At 40.9% G+C, this 13,699-nt stretch overlaps 1 protein-coding gene across 1 annotated transcript in view; it reads left to right on the top strand.

The window, feature by feature from the left end:
* TRERF1 (transcriptional regulating factor 1) overlaps positions 1-13,699 on the top strand; it is a 138,986-nt gene that overhangs the window by 85,839 nt on the left and 39,448 nt on the right. Inside the window, exon 3 of the mRNA XM_074949330.1 lies at positions 9,842-9,935. The gene's annotated coding sequence lies outside the window, so the exon portion shown is untranslated. The remainder of the gene's footprint in view (positions 1-9,841; positions 9,936-13,699) is intronic.

The raw sequence follows: 13,699 nt of genomic DNA, 5'->3' as shown, positions 1-13,699 counted from the left end.
GAGGCAATACCAGCCTTTATTGCGGTATGGGCTGCCATTGCTTCTGTATGGCTCTGATTTTATAGTAAAGGCTGCAGAGTGGTTCTCATAAATTTATACTGCTGCTATCCTGAAGGTTGGCATGTACTGTTTTCCCCCCCTCATCTCCAGGAACATAAACAACTGTAGAGGTTCCAATGTGACCGCACCATGTTGTGTTACAGGGAAATCTGCAATTGCTCAGCCCTGGTAGCAGAAAGCATAGCACTGCCTGTCCTCTCATTTCTGTTGCAGTTGTTTTTATTTACTGTTTAGCTTGGTTAGTCTTACTCAGAGCACCTGCCCTCCCCCTGTTGCCTCTGTGAAGGAAAAGGTTGTTGGAAATGGCACTTTTTGCTGTGTACTTAAAAAATGGCGGAGCTAAGTAAGAAAAAGTGTGGGTGATGGCTATTCATTCTCCCCTGTTTCCAGCCAGGCATCTTAGAAGTATGCTCCAAAAAAACACAGACCAAGCGTGAATGAAGAATGTAAGGAGAAAAGCCACAATGTTTCTTTTCTTTCCAGGAACACATAATAAATATTAGACATCAGGTCTGAGAACTGGGCTCTCACTGATTATTTAAATAGTATTCTCTTTTCTATGCATCTCATCAGCTGGCGCACAAGTCTGATGTGGGAATTGATGTTTTATGGGGTATGGATTTGGGTTCCATGGATTCAGGGGATGCTAAGTGTCCGTCTGCTTACTCTTCCCCACCTCATGAAAAGCAACCAAATCTAAGTACTTAATCTCAGAAGACAAGGTATTCTGAAGAGAGAGGTCAGATTGCTTTCATATCCTCATCAAACACAGTCTGAATTTGATTTGGAAGACAGTTTACAGGAATGAAATTAGTTATATGATTGATACATAGCAAAGTTATTTATTTATTGTAAAGTCCTCAGCAAGTTGAGATTACCTCTAGTGTTCCTTTTTAAAAATTTCTAAAACAGAGGATAAAAATGCTTTTCTTACACCAGAACTTCAGCAACTTTTTGTGATTATGGTGAAGTGTAGTCCTGAGAAGTGTAGCTCTCTTAATAGGCTCACTCTGAAACTTTACAATAGCCAACTAAAACAAGTCCAGAAAAAATGTTCTTATAAAAATAGCCCATTCTGTTCTCTAGAGATACAATACAAAAGAAAGAGTTAGGAAAAATGAGATTAAGGAAATTGTTGGTATTTGTAAAGTGGTTGTCTCTTCCAAAGCATAAGATAAGACTCTTTCACAGATTGTGAAATCTGGCCCAGTTTTAAGCACCCGAGAACACTTTGACTGGGGACCCTCTCAACTAAGACGGCTTAAATGAAGTATATTATCTGGTTTTTGTGGAAGATCTGCGAGCTTCTCTTTTAATGTTTGCAAAAGACCACAGGAACTGTTTAAAGCAACAATTTTTAGAGGCCTGTTTAGATGAAGACATGGGAGTTGGCAGAATTTAACAATATTCTAATGCCTCAAGAGGAGAGAGAAAAAGATGAATGGAATATAGAAGGTTTCAGAGTAGCAGCCGTGTTAGTCTGTATTCACAAAAAGAAAAGGAGTACTTGTGGCACCTTAGAGACTAACAAATTTATTTGAGCATAAGCTTTCGTGATGAAGTGGAATATAGAAGGTATTCCAAAGACCAGCCAAACAGCTCAGGCAAACCAGACTTTAGAATGTCTGTTGCCACAGCTCGGCAACCAAAACTTTGATGAGGTCCAGTTGGCTCAGATCCATTTGATTGTAGGAAGATTATACATCATTTATTTTAGAACAGGGTCGCCATGACCTCAGACAAGTGGACACTCAAAATTACAGAGAATATATTTACATTCTGCATTTTAGATGAACCAGTTTCTTACTTTCATGCAAAGTATTGTGCCAGAAGAACCAGGCGATAAAGCCAGCAATGTGAAAATGCTGAGAGAATATTTTAGATATTCGATCGATACCCCCCCTACTTCTCTTGTGAATGTATACACAGGACCTTATTTTTGAATTAATTTAATTACCAAAAAATTTCATGCTGTGTTGGACTGCTTGTCTCTATCTCCCTGCTTTTCCATCCTGCCATTCACTAAATCCTCCCAGGATATCAGATGAAACTTCCCACCCGTTTACAGTTGGGGAAAGGGAGTAAAGTTCCAAGCAATGAGTCTTTTCAAGGCTTTTTCTTGATGGCTTGTTTTATTGTCCGCAAATCAGTTGCTCCAAGGGGGGCGGGGAAAGAGGCAACTTAAAAACACTATGCAAAAATTTCTCTAAACTATACCAGCATTAAGGATCTAGAAGAAGAGAGGACACCCTTTGATCCAGATTTTCTTCCTTTTATACTCCACCCTCAGCAGTCATGTGACAGGCGGGGACTTGTTACCCTTCTGCAGACTGCATCACCTGTATCTTGTCACATAATCTCAATGGCAACCTTAATTCTGGCATTTTCTGACTTTTGAGTACTTGACCTTGAAACCTTAATCTTTTATTATTGTTTGTGTGTAAAATATATATATTGCTCTCTTCTTTTTCCTCTAATTTATAAGGATGTTCAGTTCTACTGTTTCAATCAAATGTTCTTTAATTGTGACCCAGAAATTTAGATTATCAGGTGCTCTATGTAGCCTTTTATTGTAATAGAAATAATGGCAAAAAATAACACAAAAAAACCTCCAAATCTCAATAAGTCAAACCAGCCATCAGTGAAGTTGATCAGAATTGTGGGAAGACAGCCAAATGTATTTGTATGCATTCATGGTCATTGGATGCCATTTTAAAAAAGGACATTGCATTTCAGTATTTACCTTTTATTTTTTATCATTGGTATTTGTGATATTCTCTATATACATAGAATTGGAAATACTGTAGTAAACATAGCTGCTGTGTGCAGATGGTAGATATCCAGTTTTTAATGGAAACCTGTGTACATTTATTCTACATGAGCAGAGAAAATTTGTACCAACATTTTCTTCTTCTTTGCAGATCCTTAGAGTTCTGCAGACTACTATTGCTTTGGCATAAAACTGTATGTTACATAACTGCAGAAGTGGATTTATGATTGCGGAAGCTGGAGCAGTGTCATACTCAGAAAAATGAAATGAAAAATTAAGTTTCTTCCCAAAGTCTTGAGTCTTTCATGGGTGTTAAATAGCACTGATTTCATCTTACAGATAGGACTTCATAGTGTACATTCTATTACCAGCTCCAAAGCAGCAGCAGGAATTTAGGAGGGCACCTGAATTTCAATAAGCAATCTGGCAACCATTGTCACTTTCAAAACTGTCTTTAATTAATGTGCAACTGAACTGGGTGAAAGTGCCACACCAGAAACTTTGAGCTGGAGCTGCTGCTGCATAATTGTGTTTTCCTTTCTTTATTACTGTATTTTGTGTGCGTGTGTGTGTGTGTGTGTGTGAGAGAGAGAGACTGACTGACTGGATTATCAGAAGCCTTACAAAACTTTATTATTCCTTTGTAAATCTGTTTTCTCAACACCCCAGAAATTTCTCAAGCCTCTTGCATCCACTAATCTGGACTGATGAATCTGATAGCATGAGGATACCATATTTTCCAAAATTAGAATTTGGTTGCATTACAGTAGAAATCGAGTCCTTGCCAAGAGTGTTTTGTACTCGTGGTAAGGAGAACATCTTTGGTATTTTATCACGGTCGTCGTGTGGAAAAACAAGCTTCCGTTCTTTTCTTTTGTCTGTAGAAGTATCATTTTGAGATTACAGAGTGAAGGCAGCATGAAATGTTACGCAAAAGTGAGCAAAACAGGGCTGCTAATCTCGTGATTACTCAGAAGCCAAGTAATGTTGTAGTTTCGTATGTCCTATTTCTACTGGGTGGATGTGATACTCCCTGGGAGTACCCAGAGTTATGAGACACCTCTCTATCACCTGCCCATAGTGTGAGGGAACTTTGCAGCTACCAGGGGTCAGTTCCCTGACACCACTGGCCACAAACAGCATAGGCACATCCCTCTCCACCTACACGAGCTCCTCTGTCCTATTTTTGCAGGTTAGTGATCGGCAAATTCCAACCCCCAAGTCCTTCGAGCAGCTCCCTGCAGTATCTAGCCCAGGGGTGGGCAAACTTTTTGGCGCGAGGGCCACATCGGCATTGCAAAACTGTATGGAGGGCCGGGTAGGAAAGGCTGTGCCTCCCCAAAGAGCCTGGCCCCCGCCCCCTTCAGAATCCCCGACCCATCTAAGGCTCCTTGTCCCCTAACCACCCCCCAGGACCCCACTCCCTATCCAACCCCCCCTGCTCCCTGTCGCCTGACTGCCCTGACCCCTATCCAACCCCTCCCCCACCCCCAGAGAGGCTCCCCCGAGACTCCCATGCTTATCCAAACTCCCCTGTCCCCTGACTGGCCTCCGCCCCCATAACCTCCGCCCCATCCAACCGCTCCCTGCCCCCCAGGATCCTTTGCCCCTTATCCAGCCCCCCCTTTACCATGCTGCTCAGAGCAGCAAAGCCCTGCTCCCCGGCCAGAGCCAGCCACAACGACGACGCGCTGCCCGGTAGGAGCCGCGGACCAGAGTGCTGGCGGCGTGCTGAGGTTGCAGGAGAGGGGGGACAGACCAACATCTGTTGCACTACCCACTGCAAACCAAGATGACATATACACTCTCTAAAAATAGAAAAGGGGGGGCGGGGCGGGAGTTATGGTCCAAATCTTCAAAAGTGTTAGTGATCTTTGTGTACCTCAATTTTTGGGTACCCAGTTTTCACAAAGTTCTGAATAAGCATCCTCTGAAAATCAGTCACTTTTAAGAGGCTTCAGGTGAATCATCCAGAATTACTAGTCACTTTTGAAAACATAATCGTATATGCAGTTTCCCGTTTCCTACTAACCTCTTGTGTATTTCACCTGTCTATCCCTATAATATGAGTTCCTCAGGTTAGGGACCTACCTTTCTTGTTTGTCTTGAAAGATCCTAGCATACTGCAAGTACAATCATAAGCAATACATAATAAGTATAGAAAATGATTAATATTAAAATTATAATGTAATGTGACTCTTGAACAGCATATGTATTTGTAGAAGCTAAGAAAAAGACCATCAAGCTTCAGGCATAATCAGATCACCTGCAGGCGTCAAGAAGGAACGTGAGCATTGCCCAGTTGGCTAAGTGTGTTCGGGATATTTGCCTGGCACTAAAACAAGTGTTGGTCACTGCTAGAGGCAGGATACTAACTGGTGGCATCTGAAAGTGAGAAGACCCACACAACTGCCCAGCCCCAGTTAGCAGCAGTGAATAGAGCTCATACTGACCAAAAGGGTAGGCAAAGTCTAGCCTGCCTTCCCAGAGAAGCCTCCACTGCAGTGGCTTGATCTAGTTTGGCAAATGGTCTCTTTTAAAAATTTCAGTAGTAGAAGTAAATAAAAGATAAGTCTTAGGGCAAACCTGATGAATTCCCCTACAATGTACATATCTTACAGGAGGCAGATTTATGGTCCAATCCCTGGCATAACTCTCAATAGAGAGGGCTACAAAACTGTTGACATAAACGTTCTCCGCACCCCGATCACCAGATGTCATTCCTCACCCTCTCTTCCCCTCTCCCCCACCCCCAAAAAAGAGTTCAAATACCACTTCTTCCATTGATCAGATGGGCAGCAGCATAATGGAGAATATTAAAAAGCATCTTATTTTTATCAACGGTGAACCCAATCTTTTATTAAATCCTGTCTGGTTCTTCAACAGTTGGGAGACGTGCCACTCAAGCCCCTTCTCTAAGGCTGTAGTAACGATATTTTGCATCCACATTTTGGAGCAATCCTGTAGTTTTATCTTCACCTTGTATATGAGTAATACAGTAAAGGTTTCACTTGCAGTGCTCAGAATTAGTTGATGTATCTGAAAGTAATGAAGCAATTTAACAACAAAGATGACAAATGAGAGAGTCACAGAAATGACCCCAATTTCTTTTGGAATGAAGCAACTGTCTCTCTCTCTCTCTCTCTTTTTTTTTTTTTCTTCACTAAATTGAGTTAATAATCTTGGTTAGAAATTTACCTGTTCCGCTTGGATTACAAGAACATTGGTAATTCTTTGAAAATCTTAAATTAACTGGCCAGTTTGAGAACATTTTGTTTATTATCCATCAAAAGAAGAGGAAATTCTCCCCATATTTTTTTCTTTTTTTAGCAGCTTTCCAGAGATGATGATCAGTTATTTTTCAAAAAAAGATTTAAATGGAGAAAATGTTAAATTCTGTTCCCCCACCCAATCCAATAATTTCTAAACTTAGTTAGGATGTTCTAGTTCCTCTTAAAGAGTGAAAACAGGAACTGCTTATGATGTCAGCAGCAACATGAGCCTACAACAGCCTTTCATACTTCACTGGAACAAGGAGCTCTGCTGTAAAGGAACACACAATATTTTTTCAGGGTTTATGAAACTACTGAACACATACATCATTAATTTTTAAAAATGTATATTTTAAAAAAGGAGTAGATTTCATGATACCCACACTTTAAAATCTGATTATCCCACTTAGCATTTTGCTTCCCCTCCAGCCTCTCTTCAGCTCTGGAATTATTATAGCTGCCAATGGTCCCATGATCCTCCAGAATTAAGGCTTAATGCTCTATATCTTTTTAGGTTGTTACAAACCGTTGAGATGGTGTGCAGCACTGGGCCTGGTTCTAATAGCAATCCTGAACTATCAAGGACAGAAAAAAATGTTTCCAATCTTAATGGTCATGAGATATACAGTATTGAAATGGTCACTGTTCCCCTGGACCAATAGAGGTATTTTGGCACTTCCAAGACTTAAAACAGCAACTCCCAGACCTCGGACCAAATTTACACTACCTGTTCCTGACAGCAAATCTTCCAGTTGCATGACAATGTTCCTACATGTCGTCAAGGTTGACAAATGAATTTGAGTTTAGGAAAAATAGAAAGTCTTTGGCTCCCTTCCCACTCCTATGTCCTGTTCACTCCCTGTCTCACGGCTGACCCAGACAGCATCTTTTCATGGTGTTACATGATCTCCATTTTGCTTCTGCACTACATTTACTTCTGATATGTTTATTATATACAAAAAAGAAGCTGGGAGTGGGGAACTAGCTATAAGAAGCATTGTGGGAGTACACCCAGTGTCAGAGTAGTATAGAGAAATGTAATATAGCCTTGAATAAGGAAATCCTCTTACTCTTCCACTGATGCAAAGTATGAAGCAAATTTAAAATGCCTTTAGTATATGGAAAAGAATGAGAGCGAGAGAGCATCAGAAGATCAGTATCCCATGAGTTTCAACTTAACCGTTATTGAGTACTAGTAGCTGAAAGCCCATGCTGTTGCACAGATGTGGCAGTTGGGCCAAGTAATCCACCATCTGTGTAGTCTCTCTCAAACAACCAATGAAACTGTTGCATGCAAATTACTTGTAGAATAAAGGTGGTGACTGGTTGAGTTACCTCTGCTATCACAATGGTTTAGGACTCTTGGCATGGAAGAAATATATGCTATACTACAGCTGTACTCTGTACGGGTGTAATTTGTAAAGTCAAAATGACTGTGAACAAACTGGATAGTAAGACTATGAAACCCCGTAATATTTCAGCCTGGTGATATTTTAACAAAAAGCTTTCAACCTAGCTTGTAGCTGTTTCCATCACCTCGCATTGATTCCAGGCATTCTAGGCTTCAGAGTGACACACAGAGTGACAATTCTGGAATCTTCTTATATAGATACGAAACTTCATATTCTAATATCGGAAACAAGTATGCTATGTTCCCTTCTGTCAGATTGAAGGGTAGTGAAGCATGATCAAGACACATTAATGAGCTATTTCCAGTTTAGGGGAAATATATAGCAAGGAAGCACCTATACCACAACAAGTTCTTGATTTAAGTTTTATAAAAATATTGTTTGGATTGCTGAGAGACGTCTTAAATTATTTATTTATTCTTTGTTAAATTATGACAGTGTGTTTGTTGCAGTACGCGGCAAAATACAGAAGGTTCCGGTGCCATGGAATTTACAATTTCAAAACTCTGTTGCTTGTCAGTGAAATTAATTAAAAATGTCAGATTAATCCTACTGATCCTGTCCAGCATGGAGGCCTTTTTGCACCTGTCTTCCAAAACATGAAATTATATATTGTGTTCCAGTCCTCTCTTTCATGCTAACTCTTAATTATGAGAAAAATCACACCTTTAAAAGTGTGTAGATATTTGATTAATATGACTGTTGAAATACCTGAAATACAATGGATAATACGTACGATCTGATTACATTTTGATTCATAGTCATGCAGAGCATTGGGGGCAACTTAGGTCCTTACTTCACTTTTATTAACTATATAGCTTAATGGGTGTGCTTGCTTCAGCTTCCTCTGTCCTGCAATCTTTTGTTAATTCTCCACTAACTTCGTAGAAATCAAAACCCGACTGGCATACAGTACTGTTCTCCAGCCTCCCCACTCACTTTTTAACACTGAATTATTTTTGAATTAATATTTTGCTTTGGAATTTAAATGGGAACCAAACAGGCCGCTGTATAGGTGTCTAAATGTGACCCATCTATTATTTATACATCTAGAAAAATTCAGCAAGTGTGTTTTTAAGAGCCTGCTTTTTGTATCTAAAGCTGTAAAGGATACAGGACCATCTCCCTACAGAACTGCCAACTGCCCTGCTTCCCACATTGAGGTTAAAACATTTGGTTCCAATGATTGTCTGATAGTATAATTTAGAGGATAGAAAAGCAAGGTCTCCTTTTTTGAGAGCCCACAGTTTTGGAATATTCTCCTATTTAATGTACGACAGAATTAATTTGTGGCATCCTTCCCGGGAAGACTGAGGATTTATTTTCTTTTTCATTTGTGTGAATGGGGGAAGGGAGTTGGAATATGTGATGGTTATTTTGGTGTGCTTGGGATAGAACTGTTTGTGTTTATAACAGTGGTTCTCAAATTATGGTCTGTGGACTACCAGTGTTATATGGAACTTTTCCTGGTGGTCTTCAGAATGGAATATTTATACAATCAAGCAGTACAGGGACTGTTAGGTTGGGAAGAGAGTTGAGGTGAAAACCTGTCCCCTTTTAAATCTATTGAACTCCCATTCAGAGGGGCCAAGATTTCACCCACAGTCTTTAAGAGGATATTTCTCTTGCCAAGTAACTTGCAGAAATAGTGGTGGTAGCGGTGTTCCTCTTTAATTATGTATCTCTGTATATTTAATGCTCTCATCATTAGGTTATCTCTGTAGCACCAAAACGTCTGATAAGTGACTGTAGAAATGTATTTTGCAGAATGTAGAAGCTGAAGTTGTAGCATACAGTGATTCTAGGATTTCTTTGAGCATTGGCCCATGTTTTGCCATTTGGTAGCTATTGTCTGTTCTATTGTTAAGACACGCCATGGCTTTTAGGCATGAGCTCTTAATTAAAAAGTAGTTATATTATTTTTATTTCTTTCAAAGGTTTCTCAGTTAATTTATCAAAGATCAGGTTCCTCAGTGCTTCTAGAGTCTAATTAATGGCTTGTAATAGTAGAAAAATGCTGCTTTCTATTTAGTGGTCAGTCCTGTGAGGTGCTGTATACCTTCCCCTCCTGTTGAAGCCAGCGTGAGGTGAGGGTGCTCAACACCACGCAGGATCAAGTCCTTAAGTCATTAGTTCTAGAAGCCTCAAGATATTTTCAGAAATGCTACTCTTGCAGGGGCGTGTTGATATTAATATAGATGTGAAGGAATGGTTTAGCTTCTTAAGTAAATGAGAGCTCATTTTGCAACTGATTTTTATAGATACTGAATTCTCTAGTCACTCTATGACACAGTAATTGGCATAATAATATTTCATAATAACTTTTTCAGGTTGGTACACAAGTAATCAGTGTCTGTGTGACAGTGATGGCGACATTGTAGACTATCCACAAGAAGACTACATGCCCCACCTCCCAAGCTGGAGGTAAGTTGTAAGGTCTGCTGCGGAGAGAGAGAGCGTGAGTCTGCAAACATATATAATGAGACATTCAGGATTACTTCTTAAATACAAACCTTTTTATGTTTTTGACAATGTTTTTTGATACCCCTGCACGTTATGGGTCAACTCCTCACTTCCTGCTTACAGCCATAATAAATGGGGTCTGATGGATGTTCCAGGGAGATGGAATTGTCTCTCTTGACCATACAGCTAGTTGCCGAGATGCTGCAATAGACAGTGATGTCTGCTGTCCTGGCACTCGCTCCCCTCTCAAATGTGGGTTTTGGCCAGTAAATTCATTTTTGTAAATAAATAATGTTGATATTCTCTGCTGCCTTGAGAAGACTTATACATGCTGTAATACTCTCTCATATTCTTGAAATTGTAATAGTCTGTTAGTACTTAATTATCTGTTGAGGACACTTGGGCTACACTCATTAGTTGTCAGTAATATGACTCATAAGTAATGACTGAAAAAGAATATTTGTCATCTCAAAAAAATTAAGAGAAAGGCATGAGAATTCTTACAGTATGCAACACAAACCAGCGCTATTCATAAACAGAGAGCTGCCTAACCCAGTTTTATACTATACATACAGCAAAAATATCATGCATTCTCTTCTCTCTGTATGTGTTATAGAAGCACCTGCTCACTGTTCCATAGTTAAGTGATAGTGAGATATACATTCCTGTTTTTATCTAAAAGTAGATGGCTTATCAGTGTGAAGAATATACCATGTTTATGCCCTTGGAATATTCTATGTAGGTTTTGTTTAGTTTCTCTTCCTATTAAAAATTATGAAGTCTTTTTGAAACTTTGCTATGGCTGAAATCTCTCCTTGGCAGGCTGATCTTTTGTGGTTGACTGGAATCCAAAAAAAAAAAAAAAAAAGGTCCATCTGCAAAAATTTGGTAGGGAGGTGTATTCTGAGACTTTCTGGTCCAACGGATCAGGTATTTTGGAGGCAATACTGAATTTGGGATTGTTCTTAACCATTATTTGTCATAACTTGAAAATTTATGTGCCGCTGGTTACTGATGGAGAAAGTTTATGCACTGTAAAAACAAACAAAAAAACACCCCACAACAAAAGAAGAGATGTACTTGTGGCACCTTAGATACTGACAAGTTTATTTGGGAATAAGCTTTTGTCGGCTAAAACCCACTTCATCGGATACATGCAGTGGAAAATACAGTAGCGCACGCGCACACACACACACACACTGAAAAAATGGGTGTTGCCATACCAACTGTAACAAGACTAATCAATTAAGGTGGGCTATTATCAGCAGGAGAAAAAAAACTTTTGTAGTGATAATCAGGGTGGCCCATTTCAAACAGCTGACAAGAAGGTGTGAGTAGCAGTAGGGGAAAAATTAGCATGGGGAAATAGTTTTTACTTTGTGTAATGACCCATCCACTCCCAGTCTTTATTCAAGCCTAATTTAATAGTGTCCAGTTTGCAAATTAATTCCAGTTCTGCAGTTTCTCGTTGGAGTCTGTTTTTGAAGTTTTTTTTTGTTGGAGAATTGCGACTTTTAGGTCTGAAACTGAGTGACTGGGGAGGTTAGTGTTCTCTAACTGGTTTTTGAATGTTATAATTCTTGATGTCTGATTTGTGTCCATTTATTATTTTGCTTAGAGATTGTCCGGTTTGGCCAGTGTACATGGCAGAGGGGCATTGCTGGCACATGATGGCATATATCACATTGGTAGATGTGCAGGTGAACAAGCCTCTGATGGTGTGGCTGATGTGATTAGGTCCTATGATGGTGTCCCTTGAAAAGATATGTGGACAGAGTTGGCAACGGGCTTTGTTGCAAGGATAGGTTCCTGGGTTAGTGTTTTTCGTGTGTGGCTGCTGGTGAGTATTTGCTTCAGGTTGGGGGGCTGTCTGTAAGCGAGGACTGACCTGTCTCCCAAGATCTGTGAGAGTGAGGGATCATCCTTCAGGATAGGTTGTAGATCCTTGATGATGCGCTGGAGAGGTTTTAGTTGTGGGCTGAAGGTGATGGCTAGTGGCGTTCTGTTATTTTCTTTGTTGGGCCTGTCCTGTAGTAGGTGACTTCTGGGTATTCTTCTGGCTCTGTCAATCTGTTTCTTCACTTCAGCAGGTGGGTATTGTAGTTTTAAGAACGCTTGATAGAGATCTTGTCGGTGTTTGTTTCTGTCTGAGGGATTGGGGCAAATGCGGTTGTATCTTAGAGCTTGGCTGTAGACAATGGATCGTGTGATGTGGTCTGGGTGAAAGCTGGAGGCATGTAGGTAGGAATAGCGGTCAGTAGGTTTCCGGTATAGGGTGGTGGTTATGTGACCATCGCTTATTAGCACCATAGTGTCCAGGAAGTGGATCTCTTGTGTGGACTGGTCCAGGCTGAGGTTGATGGTGGGATGGAAATTGTTGAAATCATGGTGGAATTCCTCAAGGGCTTCTTTTCCATAGGTCCAGATGATGATGATGTCGTCAATGTAGCATAAGTAGAGTAAAGGCATTAGGGGACGAGAGCTAAGGAAGCATTGTTCTAAGTCAGCCATAAAAATGTTGGCATGCTGTGGGGCCATGCGGGTACCCGTAGCAGTGCCGCTGACTTGAAGGTATACATTGTCCCCAAATGTGAAATAGTTGTGTGAGGGGACAAAGTCACAAAGTTCAGCCACCAGGTTTGCCGTGACATTATCGGGGATACTGTTCCTGATGGCTTGTAGTCCATCTTTGTGTGGAATGTTGGTGTAGAGGGCTTCTGCATCCATAGTGGCCAGGATGGTGTTTACTGGAAGATCACCAGTGGATTGTAGTTTCCTCAGGAAGTCAGTGGTGTCTCAAAGATAGCTAGGAGTGCTGGTAGCGTAGGGCCTGAGGAGGGAGTCGACATAGCCAGACAATTCTGCTGTCAGGGTGCCAATGCCTGAGATGATGGGGCACCCAGGATTTCCAGGTTTATGGATCTTGGGTAGCAGATAGAATACCCCTGGTCGGGGTTCTAGACATGAGTCTTGTGCAGATTTATTCCTGTGCTTTTTCAGGGAGTTTCTTGAGCAAATGGTGTAGTTTCTTTTGGTAACCCTCAGTGGGATCAGAGGGTAATGGCCTGTAGAATGTGGTGTTAGAGAGCTGCCTGGCAGCCTCTTGTTCATATTCCAACCTATTCATGATGACGACAGCACCTCCTTTGTCAGCCTTTTTGATTATGATGTCAGAGTTGTTCCTGAGGCTGTGGATGGCATTGTGTTCTGCACAGCTGAGGTTATGGGGCAAGTGATGCTGCTTTTCCACAATTTCAGCCCATGCACATTGGCGGAAGCACTCTATGTAGAAGTCCAGTCTGTTTCGACCTTCAGGAGGAGTCCACGCAGAACCCTTCTTTTTGTAGTGTTGGTAGGAAGATTTCTGTGGATTAGTGTGCTGTTCAGAGGTGCGTTGGAAATATTCCTTGAGTTGGAGACGTCAAAAGTAGGATTCCAGGTCACTGGAGAACTGTATCATGTTCGTGGGGGTGGAGGGGCAGAAGGAGAGGCTGTGTTCACGAAGCCTTCTGTGTAGTGTTGTGAGCACGCAGTCTTCTCCAACAGAAACTGCGCTTTCCCCTCAGATGTTATCCTACTACCATGAAGAAGGCTCTCTGGGCTGCACCTGGCATAAAAATTTATGTGCAGCATTGTATAAACGTGTGCTGTTTATGCGCAACTGGTGATGGTTAAAATGTTCCTCATCAGCACCTGCACTTCTGCCCCCTCAAATCAGCCCTTCC

This window comes from Natator depressus, chromosome 3, assembly GCF_965152275.1.
Source record: "Natator depressus isolate rNatDep1 chromosome 3, rNatDep2.hap1, whole genome shotgun sequence".
NCBI lineage: Eukaryota > Metazoa > Chordata > Testudines > Cheloniidae > Natator > Natator depressus.
The sequence above is the reverse complement of the archived record's forward strand: the minus strand, read 5'-3'. Positions and strand labels throughout refer to the sequence as shown.